The following is a 17,585-nucleotide window of genomic DNA, read 5'->3' as shown; positions in this document are numbered from 1 at the left end:
CGCATGTGAATTGTGATCAACGATTTCGATTGGTGTTCCTCGAGAACTATATGGTGAAGAATATAATATTTCACCCGATAGCGTTTTAACCGTAATAGGAAATTTAAGTTTCTTGCTCAGCGCAGCAACATCATCAATCGATGCGCCATCAGCAACTGTCTTTGCCCATGAATTAATTTTATCCAATCTCAATTGGGTCAGACCGGATCCGCGACGAGTATTTCTCATGTGCTCGATGACGCGCTCAGCAACGCAATTTATCATCGGTGATTCTTTCATCGCTGGTAAATTTTTCGCATCAGGATTATTATTCAACCGATAAATTCCATAAACTACAGCACTAGATGGATACGCTCTAGCGTAATAAGGACCATCAATTCCCAATAACAATCCTGGTTTTGAATTTTTATCAAGAACGACGTTTTTCTTACTGCCGCGTACCGGATCTCGTTTATCACGAATAATCCAAGTATCATCCGGCATTTGTGCAATAAATTTTATTCCAAATATAAATCGCTCATCTTTGTGTTCAGATTTTATATGCTCGATTATCTTCTTTGCTCGCTCTAGATTCATCGTAGCATCAATAAAGTTAGTTTTCCACGTCGACCAAGTATGAATCGCTCCATCATCAAAAAATTCCTTCTTTGCACGATCTACTTCAGGAATTATATATTCTGCCTCATCAAGATCAAATAAATCCATTATTATATTTTAGACAAATGTTTAAATTATAATGAATCAATGTTCATGGATAATAGTTGGATCAACAAAATCATGTGATAAATCTTGCAGAGGTGAATATTGCGGCGCTCATATATACGAAGTTCGACGAGGCAACAAAGGACCGCAACGGTGTTTGGTTTGCCAAGTTGGCATTCGAGGAAAGACTCGATTATGTTTTTCTTGTGGTGGAAAGAAATATCGTGAGCTACGGAGATATTATGAAAAGAAATCTTCCTCAGTAATTTCTTGTGAAGAAGATTATATTAATCGTTTCAAAGCAAATTATGATTTAGAAGTATAAAATATTATATATGGAAATGAAATCAACGATTCCTATGAGTGAATATAGATCACATCCTACCATTGATGATTATGAAGCATCCAAGGATGGAAATGTGAGACACATCAGAACGAAGAATCTTGTTGGTAATATTAATATGAATGGATATCTCAAATTTACAATCAGCAAAAATAATAGGCGAAGAAAAACAAATTACTTCGTTCACAGATTTGTGTTCGAATGTTTCCATGGACTCATCAGAGACAATTTGGTTATAGATCATATCGATGGAAATAAACTTAATAATGAATTAACTAATCTTCGAGTTGTGACTCAGAGTGAAAATTGTTCCTCGGGTAACACTGGAAAACATCCGAAAGATGCCAAGTCAGTTAAGTCGGTAAATCAAGAAACAAATGAAGAAATTGCATTTGAGTCGATATATGCTGCTGCGAAATTTTATGAAATTACTCCAGTATCGATATGGCGAGTAGCGGAGGGAATAAACCACAGAACATTTTCCTACAATCTCGGTGAGTGGATCAGATTCTTCTATGTTCCAATAATATTTGATGATGATGAAGAATAATTAAATACTACAAAATTAGTATAATGGACGAAGAAATAATAAACGATATTATGGGAGAGATTAATAGTTTGAAAAGAAAAATAGATCTCCCATCGGACCTTGATGTGAATAAAATCAGATCAGAATTCGAAACAATTATTCTAGGGAGACTCGAATATAAATATACCCTGCCGTCAGAATATAAATTAATAAAGAAGATCCAAATCGCGATGTATCAATCACTTGCAACGGTTAGTGATGATCACATCGAGGATTTTGTTAAATTATCAACGCTAGTAGAAAAAGCTAGATTAATTTTATCCGACGCATATGAATCAAGGAAAATCACAAGTTCTCGTGTCAGACAACTGAAAAAACTTGTTGATGAAAAAACAAGAGAATTTTCCAATCTTTGAAATTTTACAAAATAAAAAAAAAGATTTAAATTTCCCTGGATTTTATTTATTTTTTTAATTTTGGCGGGGGTATTTACCTAACGGATTCACGAAATTATATAAATTACTTCGATTTGAGGGGTAAATACCCCAGCGGATTCACGAAATTATATAAATTACTCGATTTGAGGGGTAAATACTCAACAAAAAACATAAAATTACGAAACTTTCTTAATTTTTCTGATTTTTATTAATTTTTTTTTATTATTTACCAAAATAATTTATTTACTGAAATTACACAAATTTATTAATTTTAAGGGGTAAATACCCCAGCGGATTCACGAAATTATATAAATTACTCGATTTGAGGGGTATTTACCCCAGCGGATTCACGAAATTATATAAATTACTCGATTTGAAGGGTAAATACCCCCGCCAAAATTAAAAAAATAAATAAAATTCAGAAAAAATATCTTTTTTTTTATTTTGTGAAAATTTCCCTGGATTTTATTTATTTTTTTCGTTTGTTTTTCCCTGGGATACAGATTTACGATCTCACCAACAAACTTATACTTAACGTTTCTCTGCGAATATCAAGTAAATTTCCATCTTGATTTGTTAGTTTGAAATTTATTCTTGATAATAATCGATTATGACAGCGTAGGTAAAACGGATTAACTGGCTCCTTTATTATCAAGTAACCAGGAGAGACATTAGGAGAGAATGTGTATAATATAAATCCCTGCTCCGCTTTTGATATTGCAGGATCAACATTGTAGCTACCTTCCACAACATCAGCATGAAGATAAACAGCAATAACTTCGGTTATATTAACTATCCCAGGTGATATATGTCTCCCTTGTCCAATTCCATCATTATCATGCATCAAGATTGATTCTGCTTGTGTTTTCTTCTTAACCCACGCGTCGTGTAATTTAGGAAATAACCTATCGACTGTATCAGCGACAAATTTTCTCATCTCATCAACATTGTAGCCGGGAAATTTATAATTTGGCAACGTCCTCTCGGTTAGATTATGTCGTTGCATAAACGCGTTAATAATAAAACCCATACCAAAGACGGCGCTGTTTTGTATATAGCCCGTTGCTAGTTCGTTAATAAGTTCCATATCAGCAGCTAATTTATTTATCCGCTCTGTTGTAATTATAATTTCGTTACATGAAGCTTGTACGTTAAATACGCAATCTTGGAAATAATGTTCTAACAGTTTCTTTTGTATTTCGTATTCGTTGATAATTTTAACAAATAATATTGTAATGCTATCCTCGAACAAATCTAGCATATAAACTGATCCTGATGAAAAATCAAGACTCGCCTTAGTTTGTTCATACTGATCAATATAGTCCAAGTCAAGTCCGTGGAAGTTTTTTTCATTGCTGATAAAGTCGGATTTCTTTGGTTCTGGTGTTGTTATTCTACCAGGCGGAATATCAGGCCAGCCTAATACTGTCCTAATAGATGAACGGTAAATATCTACCATATACGGCGACGATACTTCAATGATTGATGATAACGTTGGTTCATGTGCTGATATCTTTATTCCTGGATGAGCATCGCCAGTAATATTCGATATTCTAGTGTTGAACTCGCTATTTATCTGTTCAATCTCATAGCTGCCGGTTGGTATACTAACGACAAACCAACTAGGAGTTCCATCGGCGTGTTTCTTATCAGCAACAACAAGTGAATTGTTTGATAATAATTTACCGAATGATTTTGATCTGATATTAGGCCAGCTATTATAAACTCGTAACTGTATCAATGCCATTTCCTTGACGCTAATTGGAGTTGGAAAACTAATACTAAATTCTGGATTAGTTGAGCTTAGTGATATTAACGTTGTTGTCGGCGGTGTTGTGTTTGTCACTATCTGGACTAACTCGGACATTATTATTATTCATTTGTTCAATCTCCGAGTAGATGCTGATCATCGAATAAAATTCTATATCGGATATAACTCCATCGTTGAGACTTTCGGAAATCAGCGATGATAACTTCGAATATGCGTCGTTAATTTTAGTTAGTTTATTTTTGTACGATAATAGTTTCTCGCTGGTGCATGAAGATATTTTTCTTGCAATAATATTGAGAACGCCAGCTATCGTTGTTGTTGATGAAATTATTATTGTTGCTACGATCGGCGCGATTGTTGTTACTACGGATAAAACAATACCCGCGCCGGCGATTATTGCTGATGCGGTATAAACAACAACATCAATAATAACTAATCTGCGCTGGTATTTCTTTATTTTTATTTGATATTCGTCTATTTGTTTTTTTAGCGAATCTTGCCATGATCGCGCAAGATTATATCGATAATCTGATGCGGTCATTATTAGTTATTTATCCAACCAATTTGGATTGTGTTCTCAGATTACCCCACTCAACTAAATATTCGAATATTACGATATAACTAACTGGTCTCATGATTGTTCTATCTAATGACGTTAATGTGAAAGTTCTAGTTTTATTTTTGTCCGTTTGAATAATGTAAAATCCAGGAAAAAACGTATGAAAATCATCTTCTTTTTCGTGTATCATAAAATCTATTTGTGATAAAACGTATATTCGATATATACCATCAAATTTCGGAGTAAATGTAAATTCATTATAATCAATTGTCCAAAAACCACTTATTTCGTGAGTCGCAAACGATACGTGACATTGTAACTTATCTGTTGCTACTTCATCAGGTATCGCGATACGCGCCAGTTCAGGAATATTCAACTGTGATAGTTTTGTGTTGATGTTAAGAATTTCTCTGTCGTACAATACTTCATCGACCTTTTGATTAATTTTTATAGAAAGATCATTTAATTCTGTGGTGATTTTTAGAATGGATGATTTATCGAATTTTTCATTCATTGCTGCATTCACCTTAGCAATTTCATCATTGATAGATTTTACTTTCTCATTAATATCATCAATTGTTTTTTTATCAACTTTTTCTTCTATCGCAGTATTTATCTTGGTAACATCTGCGAGAATATCATCGTTGATTTTCTTTTGTTTCTTTTGGATATTGTCGTGTATTGTTTTATCAACTTTCTTAATTGCGATTTGGCGTACTGCGTTAATATCTTCAATGATCTTAGTATTATCTTCGTTGATTTTCTTGTGAAGATCGTCGTGTGCTGATTTATCGACTTTCTGATCACGAACCGCGTTAATATCATCAATGATGGATTTTGTTTTCTCGTCGTGTGATGATTTATCAACTTTCTGAACTATTGCGGTATTTATATTTGTAACATCGGCGAGAATGTTATTAACGTCCCTGGTTGTTCTTGTTAGTTTTTCACCAAGATCGTCGTGTGCTGATTTATCGACTTTTTGATTTGCTAATCCACGAACTGTTTCAACGTCGCTGCTAATCTTAGTAATATCTTCGTTTATTTTCTTTGTTTTCTCGTCGTGTGCTGATTTATCGACTTTTTGATTTGCTAATTCACGTACCGCTTCAATATCATCATTGATGGATTTTATTTTCTCGTCGTGCAATGATTTATCAATTTTTTGAATCGCTAATCCACGAACTGCGTTAATATCGGCGAGAATGTTAGTAACATCCCTGGTTGTTCTTGTTAGTTTTTCACCAAGATCATTGTGTGCTGATTTATCGACTTTCTGTTGTGTTAATCCACGAACTGATTCAATGTCCTTACTAACTTTAGTAATATCATCACTGATTTTCTTTGTTTTTTCGTCGTGTAATGATTTATCAACTTTTTGATTTGCTAATACACGAACTGCGTTAATATCCTCATCAATCTTCTTTGTTTTTTCGTCGTGTAATGATTTATCAACTTTTTGATTTGCTAATCCACGAACTACTTCAATGTCCTTACTAATCTTAGTAATATCCTCATCAATCTTCTTTGTTTTTTCGTCGTGTAATGATTTATCAACTTTTTGATTTGCTAATCCACGAACTACTTCAATGTCCTCATCAATCTTCTTTGTTTTCTCGTCGTGCAATGATTTATCAACTTTTTGATTTGCTAATCCACGAACTGCGTTAATATCCTCATCAATCTTCTTTGTTTTCTCGTCGTGCAATGATTTATCAACTTTTTGATTTGCTAATCCACGAACTGCGTTAATATCAGCAAGAATGTTAGTAACATCCCTGGTTGTTCTTGTTAGTTTTTCACCAAGATCATTGTGTGATGATTTATCGACTTTCTGTTGTGTTAATCCACGAACTGCTTCAATGTCCTTACTAACTTTAATAATATCATCACTGATGGATTTTGTTTTCTCATCATATAATAATTTATCGACTTTCTGCTGCGTTAATCCACGAACTGCTTCAATGTCCTTACTAACTTTAGTAATATCATCACTGATGGATTTTGTTTTCTCATCATATAATGATTTATCGATTTTCTGTTCACGTACTGTGTTAATATCTGCGAGAATACCAGTAACGTCCATGGTTGTTTTTGTTAGTTTTTCACTAAGATAATCGTGTGATGATTTATCGACTTTTTGATGAGTTAATCCACGAACCGTTTCAATGTCCTTGTTGATTTGATTGATATTATCATTAATGGATTTTGTTTTCTCGTCGTGTGATGATTTATCAACTTTTTCACTTATTGCAGTATTTATCTTTGTAACATCGGCAAGAATGTTAGTAACGTCCCTGGTTGTTCTTGTTAGTTTTTCACCAAGATCATCGTGTGATGTTTTATCAATTTTTTGGTGTACTAATCCACGGACTGTTTCAATATCTTTGCTGATTTGATCAATATCATCATTGATAGATTTTGTTTTCTCGTCTTTCTGATTCATTAACACACGCATCGTTTCAATATCAGCACTAATTTTCTTTGTTTTATCACTAAGATCGTCGTGTGATGTTTTATCAGCTTTTTGGAATGTTAGTGAACGCACCGCTTCGATATCTTTGTTTATCTTGGCAATATCATCGTTGATGGATTTTGTTTTTTCAACAAGATCATCGTAATCATCACTTCCACGTAACGATTCGATGTGCTTATTGATTTTTGCAATATCATCGCTAATTTTCTTTGTTGTCTTGCTAAGATCGTCGTATAACACTTTATCGCCTTTCTTATCCATTGTGGTTTTTATTTCAGAAACGTCAGCGATAATATTAGTAATATCTTCGTTGATCTTTCCTACTTTATCAATGAGGTCATCGTGCAATTCCTGATCAACTTTTTTCTTTGTTAATTGATCTGCGACGAATGAAGTATCAGTTGTTTTCTTTATATTATCATCAACTTTCTTGCTAAGTTGTTTTAAGGTTTCATCGAGTTTTTTAAGATCGTTAGTTAGTTTAGTTAGTTGTTTTGTAAGTTTTTCCTGATCTTCATTGTAGACTGCCTTATCCAACTTTAACAATAATGTCGCTGATAGTTCTTTATCAGATTTTTCTACATCTGCGATATTTGCCTTTGATGGTAAACTTGCGATAATATTAGTAACGTCAGTGATAGATTTTGTTACTGAATCTGATAATTGAGTAAATTGCTTGATGCGTTCGTTATATTCATCTCGGCTAATCATATCAGTGACTTTGACATTGCTAGTTTGTAATCGACCTTCGGTATTTTGAAAAACAGCAATTTCACCAGGATTTATCTCTGCCAACGATAGAAGATTGTTAATGTCTTTCTTGGTTGCAAAATTTGATGTATCGATTTTTTTTTCTTCATCTGTTTCTTCTTTCTTTCTAAAGAGAGATCTACCATAAATGTCAACCATGATATTTATCTACGGTATATTCAAATAAAATTTTGTGATAAGGGCGGGATGATTTTGAAATTGCATCAAGAACGTTAATTGATTCTGGACCGCATATTGGTGGATCGGTTGATGTTTGCGTTGGAAGTGTTGAATACCAAACTGGAAGTTTCAGCGAGGAAATATATTTGAAAAATTCGTTTGGTGGTGCTAGTCCATACGAATCAAAGTAAATGATTTCGCGAGGATTAATCGCGTACGCAACCCAGTGAGTGCCAGGACCAGAATTTTTATCGAGATTTATTATTCCTGTCTCGGTAGAATTTGGTTTGTCCGGTAATTGATCTCGCATGAATACTCCTCTGAAAAATCTTATTTTCTTTTTCTTTGCTTCATTGATTAAATCTAAATTCGATGATGGCGTGATGATCTTAGGCCGGATCCGTACATTGGAGGTCGTCCTAGTCTCAGGCCGGATCCGCGATGGTATTTTTTTTTACCGTATCTTCCTCCGGTAACTTTATCCAATAATTTTTTAACTCCGAATCCAGCCGTTGCTGATAACGCGCCCGTTATCAACGGAGCTAATAAAGGCAATAGGAAAGGAAGGAAGCCACCTACCTTGACCATGTCTTTCACTGCGCCAATGGAGAGAGTTACATGAACACCAGAATTCATTGATCTGGCTTTGGTAAATCGTCCGTGTTGACCTCGTGTCAGTGATAGTTTGTTAGGTCCACCGTGAATCTGATTATTTTTCAAGATTAATTTTAAACCTCTTCGCGCTGTTGTTGCTGCTTGAAGTTTTTTTATCTGACCCGGGGTCAGTGTTACGCTGACGTGTTCGTATGGCATATTAATAATCACTTTATCTAAATTTAGAATTTATCACATATTTTCTACGGGCGCGTCGATGACTCTCATTCTACCACTGATGCCTTCTAGGATCATTGTTCTATCACTAAGAATAACCGCGATGGCTCTTGCCGGTCCTCCAGTGTTAATTCTGGCTTTGAAATGAATATCGACAACCGACTGCTTTACCAAATCAAGATGTTCCAGGGAAAAATAATAGATGGGATAGAGAGTATTAAAATCCAATTGTGATATTTGCAATCCGGTATCAATATTTTGATCGCGACCCATAAAACTTAATAATCGATGATACGCGCGTGCCGTAGAATATTGAGCAAAATTAATAGCTATTTCTTCGGATGGTTCTTGTTGACCGTTTATTCTTAATGATACGTTTGTTGCCCCAAATTGATCAAATATCATGTGACTGTGAGTTTGATCGTATCTATTTGCATTTTGAAGAACAATGAAGATATGCCTGGGAGCTGAAACACCTTGCTGTGACGCAATTCGCCAAGTATATATTCCGTTCATATTAACATCGGAGGAGTCGGTTGTTGTTGTTAGCCAGGACATGATGGATTTTCCTCCTTGATTCATGAATGATAATAATTTTTCTTCTTCGCGAATTGATGGTGTTACTGCTGGCATCCACAAAGTAATTTTAGTTAATGTTACCTTACCAGCATCACCCGCATCTCGCCAAATGGCTCTATCATTACCCGCGGCGTCTCGAATAAAGGAGATTGTATGCTTTGCTCCATAAATAACTTTCCTGAAATGCCGGCAAAATCCAAAAATGTGAGACAACGGAATTGCACAGGAGAAATTATTCTCGGCTCCAACTAACATTTTCTTTCGCGTAGCAAATCCAAGATTATAATTTTCAGTTTGATTAATTATCATATTTTCAACATCAGCAACAGCATTGCCGGCGTTATTATTCGGTCGTCTAACAACAAACGGTTTGAATATAGGTTCATTAGAATTATCCTTAGCAAACATCATGCTAGGACCAGCCGATCTGGTGAAATCATCCGAGTATCTTGCTAGGCCTATAATCGTTGTTGCTACATCAACATTGTCAGTGATTGATTCAATCTCTCTTCCATCAATCATGTAAGTGGCACTCTTGAATAATGCCATGATACCGTTATTGACAAATCCAACGTTAAAATTTGCATCGTAGTTGGTATTATCGGTTTTATTAAGTATCCCAACAACCTCGATATACGCCTCAGACGGAAGAAAATATCTTGTTGTATCGTGAACTTGAATTTCCTTGCGGTTAGGTGTATTTGGTTCAACTACCTCGTACGAGAAATACTGAAAATCTCGCACGGATGTGTCTCTACCCACAGGCTCGTCCATGTCAAACACTTCATTTGACACTTGTGAAAACATTATTACTAATGATATCGTCTAAAACGAAGACCATCTCCTGAAATGAAACTTGTATTTCCAAGATTTGTATTTGCAATCTCATGAGCTAGATTTGTGTTTGCAATTTCATGCGCCAGATTTGTGTTTGCAATTTCATGTGCTATATTCGTCTTAGCAACTTCCTGCGCCAGATCATTTATTTTCTTATTTGCTGCTTCATTTATGGTTTTGCTAATTTCGGGCGGCATCTCTCTAGTGATAGGTAATCTGACTGGTCTTTTTTTACGTATTAAATTTAATATTTTACTTTTGACAGCGTTGAATCCTTTACTAGCTAAATTGCCAATACCAGAAACAGCAGTCTCACCAATCTTTCCTATTGCTTTTAATCCTAGTTGTTTGATCACTGGACCAATTTTAGGTGCTACTCGCGTGACAAGACTTCCAATGATATCACCGAGTCCATTGCCGTGAACGTATTTATATACTGGTAATCGAGAATTAACTACGCGGACCTGATTGGGTCTGCGTTGATGTTTGTGAATAATCATATTATTTCAATTATGTTGTTTTAATCGATAAGCTCATCAACAAGTTCTTTATAAACATGAGAATCAATCACGCCACCACGGAATAATCGCTGACAAATATCTGATGCTTCGTTGATTATTTCGTGAGAGTTATTTCCGGCTCGCTTTCCTCCGATTAATACTTCGAGGCGAGATACGTCGTTAACAACACTGTCGGGGCAAACTGAATATCCTTTTCCTGTTATTGGTTTCTCAGATAATATTTTTTCTTCTAAATCTAATAGATTTATTTTTGCTAAAAAATTTACATACCCAGGATCTTTTGTGTTTGTAGGTTTACCCACAGAAGCAAAATACACAGTAGGAATCCACTGGCTTCTTGTCGGTCTTGAAAGCTGATGTTGTGGATTCAAATATTTTTCTGGTTCCATAAAACCGAATCTAGCTATTTGAATTAATTTATCTTCGTCCCTAAATTGTTCAAGAGCATCGTCGGTAAAGACTTGTAATGGCATTGATAATTTTTGTCCGATTTTTGGAAAATCCTCTGGTTCAAATTTCTTTGGTTTAGTTTCAATTTTGCTAGATGAAGGTAGCGATAATGATTCAGGTTGATGCAATATTCCATAATTGTTCACAGCAGATAAAAAATTAGGATATTCTAGATCGTTTTTAACCGTTGTGACATCATTGTAGATATAGTATATCCACTTGGTCCATTGCGCAAATGATACATTTTCGGCGGTATTAGGTTTCATAAATTTTTTTCGTTTATCTTTCATATAATTTTCTGCAGTAAATTTCACAACCTCATTCGGTTTCATTGATTTTATTTCTGCGATAGTATCATCGGTAAATTTACTGGAGCCTGGGATCCTTAATCTTTCTTCTTGTTCTTCTTCTTGTTTCTGTGCTTGTGCTTGTGCTTGCTGTAACTGATCTTGCAACGCTTGTGTTTGCGCTCTCACCTGTGCTTTTGTTCGTGCTTGCTGCAATTGTCCTTGTAACTTTTGTGTTTGTGCTCGCACTTGTGCTTGTGCTTGTGCTTGACGTACTTGAGTTTGTTCTTGATGAATTTGATCAAGTTGACCAGGAACAACTCGAGTGTGTTGCTCGATATCTCTTGTCATAGGAATAAGCCCAAGATCTCTAAGTTCCTTATCTTTCTTTTGTTTGCCGTATGCTACTTGTTCGATAACTCCGGTGACTGGACTCAACCACTTTGACGATACTTCACCAATATGATGTTGCTCATCATCGTACTCACGAACTTTTTTCTTAAATAATCGTTTTGTCGGAATAAGTTTCCTTACTGCCGCTAATTCTTCTCGCACTAATCTAGCCGAATGAGGCTCTCCAACTGTGCTAGTTTTTTTACTCATCTTATTTTCAATGATATTGTTTTAATGTGAAATAAAATTAGCATCTGCAACCCACCATAATTCATTATGGCACAAACAAATTTTACAATACCCCCCCCCAAAAAAGCTGCCTTTTTTTTTATGCCTGAAATTGCATCTTGGGTTGAAATTTTGCGGATTAATTTGCGCAGGAGGCGTTATTTCTGCTTTCTGAGGCTTCTACGGAGAAATGTTTGGTGGGAGGCTTAAATTTATCTGAGCCACCTGGTCTGTACACCCTCCCTGCTGCTTATATATATATATATATATATATATATTGCTTTTCTTAAACAGACATTAACAAGATTGTCTTCCAACAGAAAAAAGGGACAACAAAAATATCACATGTATTTTCAATTATTAGGTCCATATATCTGATATTGTATCCACTGATTATGGTAATAAATGTAAACTTCTCAAAGTGTCTTGACAAAAGAATACTCGACATCGAGATAACGCTGTTTCATTGCATCCTAGCAGTGAAAACTACTATCAGTTTATTGACATAACTACGACAAGCGCCATTTTCGACAGGACTCGCCCAGGGAAGTTAAGATGTAAAACTGAAGTCACAATGAGTCATGTAGTGCCTGTTTTCTGAGGAATTCACAATATATATGACATATGTAAGTAGAAATTTTGGTTTTCAACGTTAATTACGGAGGTTGCACATTTCACACAAAAAGTGAAATCAACAATCATTCGGAGCACATTGTAAAACAGAATTTTCCGTTTGTTATCGGTAAGCATGTTACGCTCCAAGCTGCTACGCGATCCAATTTATTTCACACTGGGTGGACATATGATAATAGACAGGTATGTTAACGTATCAGGTAGGTAAACACATCCCCATGTAGAAGTGTCTATAGCTTTTTTCATAGAATAAGAACAGGGATTAGGTGTATGTTTGGGAATGGGACATTATAATCTATGTGTGCGTTTGCGCGGACATCCACAACAAACACGCAAGAGTGTGAAAATGTTACTTAACATTCACACACACACACACACTCTCTCTCTCTCTCAACACATGCACAGATGGCATGACAATTTTTTAATATAAAAACTTGAGATATGGGTCGAAATTTCAAGATAAACATGTCAGAATTTTGGTGCACTTGCTTTAGCGTAAGACACTCGATTGGCGTCATTCACAAGTTTCACGACCGCTCCGGTGGCCTAGTGGTTACAGCGTCCACCGTCGTTGGTTCGAACCCCGGCCGAGTCATACCAAAGACTTACAAAAATGGTACTAACAGCTGCCTCGCTTGGCGCTCAGCATTAAGAGGATAGTGTTAGGACTGGTCGGCCTGGTGTCAGGATAATGTGACTGGGTAGGACATCATGCTACATGTCTGCGGTATGATGCCCCAGTGCTAAACATCACTATAAACTGCCACAATGCAGACATCGTACCGCTATGACTGAAAAATTGTTAAAGCTACGTTAAGAATCCTAATCACACACACACACACACACACACACAAACGCGCGCGCGCGCGTTTCACTATTTTAGATCGATGCATGTACATCGTTGAAATATCACAACATGTAACATGCATTACAGGCAGAAGAAAATCTCCTCCCTCCTTCCAGTTAGAAATGACCACCGGTAGGTGTGATACAAGATATAAATGAGCAAGTGTACATGGAAAAGGGTAAAATCAAGCGTTCATTACGTCCCGCTAGTATGACTGACCAGTTAAAAGTATATAACGTGATTACAGCACGAATTAGGACTTGCTCATCTTTAAAATAAGAAAAAAGGACTTAGAAAATTTTACTTGCCCGACTTCGAAAATGAGTAGTCCTGGTCGGGCTTTGGCGTTTGATCTACCCTGCATAAACACATACGCGAGACAGTGTAAATACAATCGAAATGAGTACAGTCTGTAAGTGTCATTTTCAAAAGCACAACTGTATATCTAAGTTGTTCGTCAACGGCATTTACATGTGAGTTTACGGCTCGGTGGCCTAGTGGTTTGAGCGACCGCCTACGGTGCGGGAGGTCACGGGTTCGAACCCCGGCCGGGACATACCAAATACTTTTTAAAATGGTACTAAAGCTGATCAGCATTAGGAGATTAGTGTTAGGACTGGTCAGCCTGGTGTCGGGATAATGTGACTGGGTAGGACATTATGCTACATTTCCGCGGCACGACACCCGGGTGCCAGACATTACTATAAATTGCCACACTGTATACATAGCATCGATATGACTGAAAAATTGTTAAAGCTACGTTAAAAATCCAAATCACACAGACACACCAATCACACGTATCATTTTAAGAAGTACTGACAAGTGTATATTCATAGTGGGTGTCAACGAGACTGTACTTGGGTGCCCGCAAATAGGGCCGGGAAGGGGGCCACTTGCAGCCTACAGCCTACTCTCCCCCCCCCCCATTTCATCTCTAAACATGTTTTAGCCGTAAAACAATACCTGACCACTGCATGTTTGACCCACCCACCCGAAAATAATTCTGCGGGCGCCCATGAGTCGTTACTTGTCATTTAAGAAAGTACTGACCAGACTAGCGTATTCATGTACTTACATTGGGGGTTAACAGCCTGTGCGCGCCATTTTAAAAAGGACTGACTAATGTATATCTGCGCTTGGACACTTCACATTCCTTTAATGTAGAGCTTCTCGTGAGAAGTGAACCCATTATACGTACAATAAACTCTGGTGTTTTACGGTAGAGCAACACAAGTAGGTTATTTAGTGAAAAAGGTAATGGACATTATGAATTAATACGATGTGACACAACGCGTAAATACCTCATACCTAAAAATAGCCGGCGAGGACAGTACTTTGATTTGTTTTTTGTTTTGTGGGGTTTAACGACATTTTCAGACAATAGAGCAGTGCTGTCCAACCCGCGGCCCGCGGGCTGATTTTAAATGGCCTGCCAGAGCTCGAGCAGCTATATAGTCGTTGCTTTTCAGTTTTCTGCTGCGGCTCTCGGCTTCAAGAAAAACATTTTTCAGTGGCCCATGGTGTCAAAAAGGTTGGACAGCACTGCCATAGAGCCTGTGTTAGAGCCCGCTCAGTTTTCGTAAAAGTTTAGATTGACGGCCTGGGGATATGCGAAAATTAAGCGCAGCACCCCATGCTTTACCCTTCGGATTAAATTGGCTAATGACACGTTTGATAACTCTGATAAATTGTCCTTTCTTCTAAAAGTACACAAGGGAGCTTTTGAATCTCGAAATGTTTGTCATTTTTGCTGACAACTCTTGCACGTATGTTGCTCTCAATAAATAACGATTGTACAAAACACCTTCGTCGTGTACCGAAAACTTTGTGGTTGTCATACATAGCATTCAGTTTAAACAAGACGAATGTGCAAAATTATATCCGTGTAGCTGAACCGTGTAATCCGATTACATGAAGCAAAGCGTGCAGCAGCATCCTTGTCTCGTTTTGAATAAGGTAAAGGTCGTGTAGTACGTTGCTATTAATATGATTATAGTCTGAATAGACCTCCCTGTTTGCTTGTACCCTCTACCGATTTTAAAAAACGAAAAGCACAGATGAGATTAAAGATGCAGATAACTTAGTTCATTTATTGATTTATAATTTCTAACCCGATTAGGCGGGTCACTAAATACCGTTATTGTCTGTGCGTTCCAGTGTAAAAGACGACCATGTTCGCCAATCATTTCCAGTTCCTGGACAAGTCCATTTTCAACGAAGCGTGTCTGCACGGCTATGCATGTATGAACATTGATGGAAAATGCTATGTCGTCTGCTTCCGATATTCAAGCAGAGGAAAATAATGAAACTACAAATTTGCCTTTCACGTGGATTTAACAAGTGGTGTAATTTCTATATACATGTGTGCAAAGAGATATAACTCTACACTCTCAACATTATGGTAATTTACAGGATTATTCGGTAGTTACCGAATATGATGAACTACGTCACTCTGTTTTCAGAGGAAATTGAACTGGTCTATGGTGTACGCAATATGGCACCGTGTTAGTATGGAAGTCCGTTAACACATTATCCCCTGGTGACGAGTTTACGTGGCAGGAGGTAGTAGCCTACCGCGGACCTCTGAAGCGTCAAGGTCATGTATGATACACTAATGTGGGCGGTATTATAGATAGGCTGACAGATGTAGCTCTACAATGATACCAAATAATCTGGAAGTTCCAGTTGCACTACAAAATACAGAGGGAAAAACCTCATTTTTTGGACCCGATTTTTTTTTCCACCCAAAATTCGCCCGTGGTCGGAATCCGATTTTGTGTCCGGATTTTAGACTTTTTGGTCTCAGATCTAAGGCAGACTGGTATGAACTGCAAACAGGCAGATGAACCTTTGCAAAAAGTAGGATAAGATGGGCATTTGGAATAAAGAGTGGGCTCGATACGAAAATAATGGGTCCGTTAAGCACAAAAAAAACTCCAACCTTTACCCTTCTGCGCATGCGCAAGTCAAACAGCCAATGAAAAACAGTTTCTAACACAACTAGGCATTATGTTATTGGAAAATCACATGGAAGTTGAAATAGCTTTCAAAATTGTTTCCTACTCGAATTTCAGGCGAAAACGACAAAAACCTCCAGGGGTTAATGTGTTAAGCACGAAAGGCACAGAAGACTAGTAGTAGGGCCACTCTGGTCAGAGTGCATTTTTATTCACATTAAAGTTTTCCATTACTGAAATCGATAGGTGGGTACAAACAAACGGGGAGGTAAAGTGAGACTATAATGATCACAGGAATCACCTAGTATGTTCCAAGGCGTTGATATCGCCATAGTCTAATTAGGAAGGCATTAAGTAGTGCTAATCTATTTTCGACCAATTATCGTCGGCTGGAATAAAAAGCGAAGAATATCTTGGCAAAGCAAACATATATCGACGACTGTATCCAGGTTTGAATATACACACAGGGGCTCGTATCGGTGCTTACAATTTACCTGTCATACATGTACCATATAATAACTACAAGAATAACCGCTGTTATTTCAAGCTACATTTCGCGTAGCGTAATAAATTTGGTACGGGTGTTTAGCTATGTGTATCCAAAGTTTGGCTTATTATGACACCTTTAAGGAATGCCAGACCATTTTCCCACGCTACTGCTCGACATGGCCGTGATCACGTCCGCTTAATATGCAAGAACAACGCGCTGAATGGAATACTACCTTCTCATTGGCCAACTGAAAATAAGTTATAAATAAATGCAGGACGTCGTTTTCTTTAACCAATGAGAGGATAGTATTCCAATCAGCGGGATTTCACTTGCAAATTAAGCGGGCGCGATCACGGCCATGTCGAGCAGTAGCGTGGTAAATTGGTCTGGCATTCCTTAAAGGTGTGATAGTAAAGTCCCGTTTGATTTGAAACGCCAACAAATTTGACAGTGTTTGCCACCCCACCCCCCTTTAGATTGGAAATTATAAATCGATGAATGAAAAGACTAAGTTTGTGCATTTTTATGCCTTGAATAATATAAGTATATTGGTGGAAGAAGAATATGAAATGACCATGGGAAGTACCACCGACCACAGGAAGCTACTGGAAAGTTTTATTACATACCCAATATCCTGGTCAAGCCGAGATTCGAACCCACACTGACAGGTGAGCTGTGAAAGCAGTGATCCAGAACGGTGAGCGCTTTAGACCACTAGGCCACTCGGAGCCCCCAAGTAAACTGACGGAAAAGTTGATATCTACAAGTTGTCGTGAATCTAAACA

General features: G+C 37.1%; 1 long non-coding RNA gene and 1 other non-coding gene across 2 annotated transcripts in view; one reads left to right on the top strand and one right to left on the bottom strand.

The window, feature by feature from the left end:
* Positions 1–15,136, bottom strand: part of LOC149782938 (uncharacterized) — a 34,849-nt gene extending 19,713 nt beyond the window's left edge. Inside the window, exon 1 of the long non-coding RNA XR_016414477.1 lies at positions 14,429–15,136. This is a non-coding gene — a long non-coding RNA (uncharacterized LOC149782938). The remainder of the gene's footprint in view (positions 1–14,428) is intronic.
* On the top strand, positions 13,837–13,909 carry Trnar-acg (transfer RNA arginine (anticodon ACG)). The gene has a single exon. It is a non-coding gene; the product is annotated as a tRNA-Arg (tRNA).
* Positions 15,137–17,585: the final 2,449 nt, after the last annotated feature.

This window comes from Sinohyriopsis cumingii, chromosome 15, assembly GCF_028554795.1.
Source record: "Sinohyriopsis cumingii isolate HCF-2022 chromosome 15, ASM2855479v2, whole genome shotgun sequence".
NCBI lineage: Eukaryota > Metazoa > Mollusca > Bivalvia > Unionida > Unionidae > Sinohyriopsis > Sinohyriopsis cumingii.
Note: the sequence above shows the minus strand (reverse complement) of the source record. Positions and strands in the feature narration are given on the sequence as shown.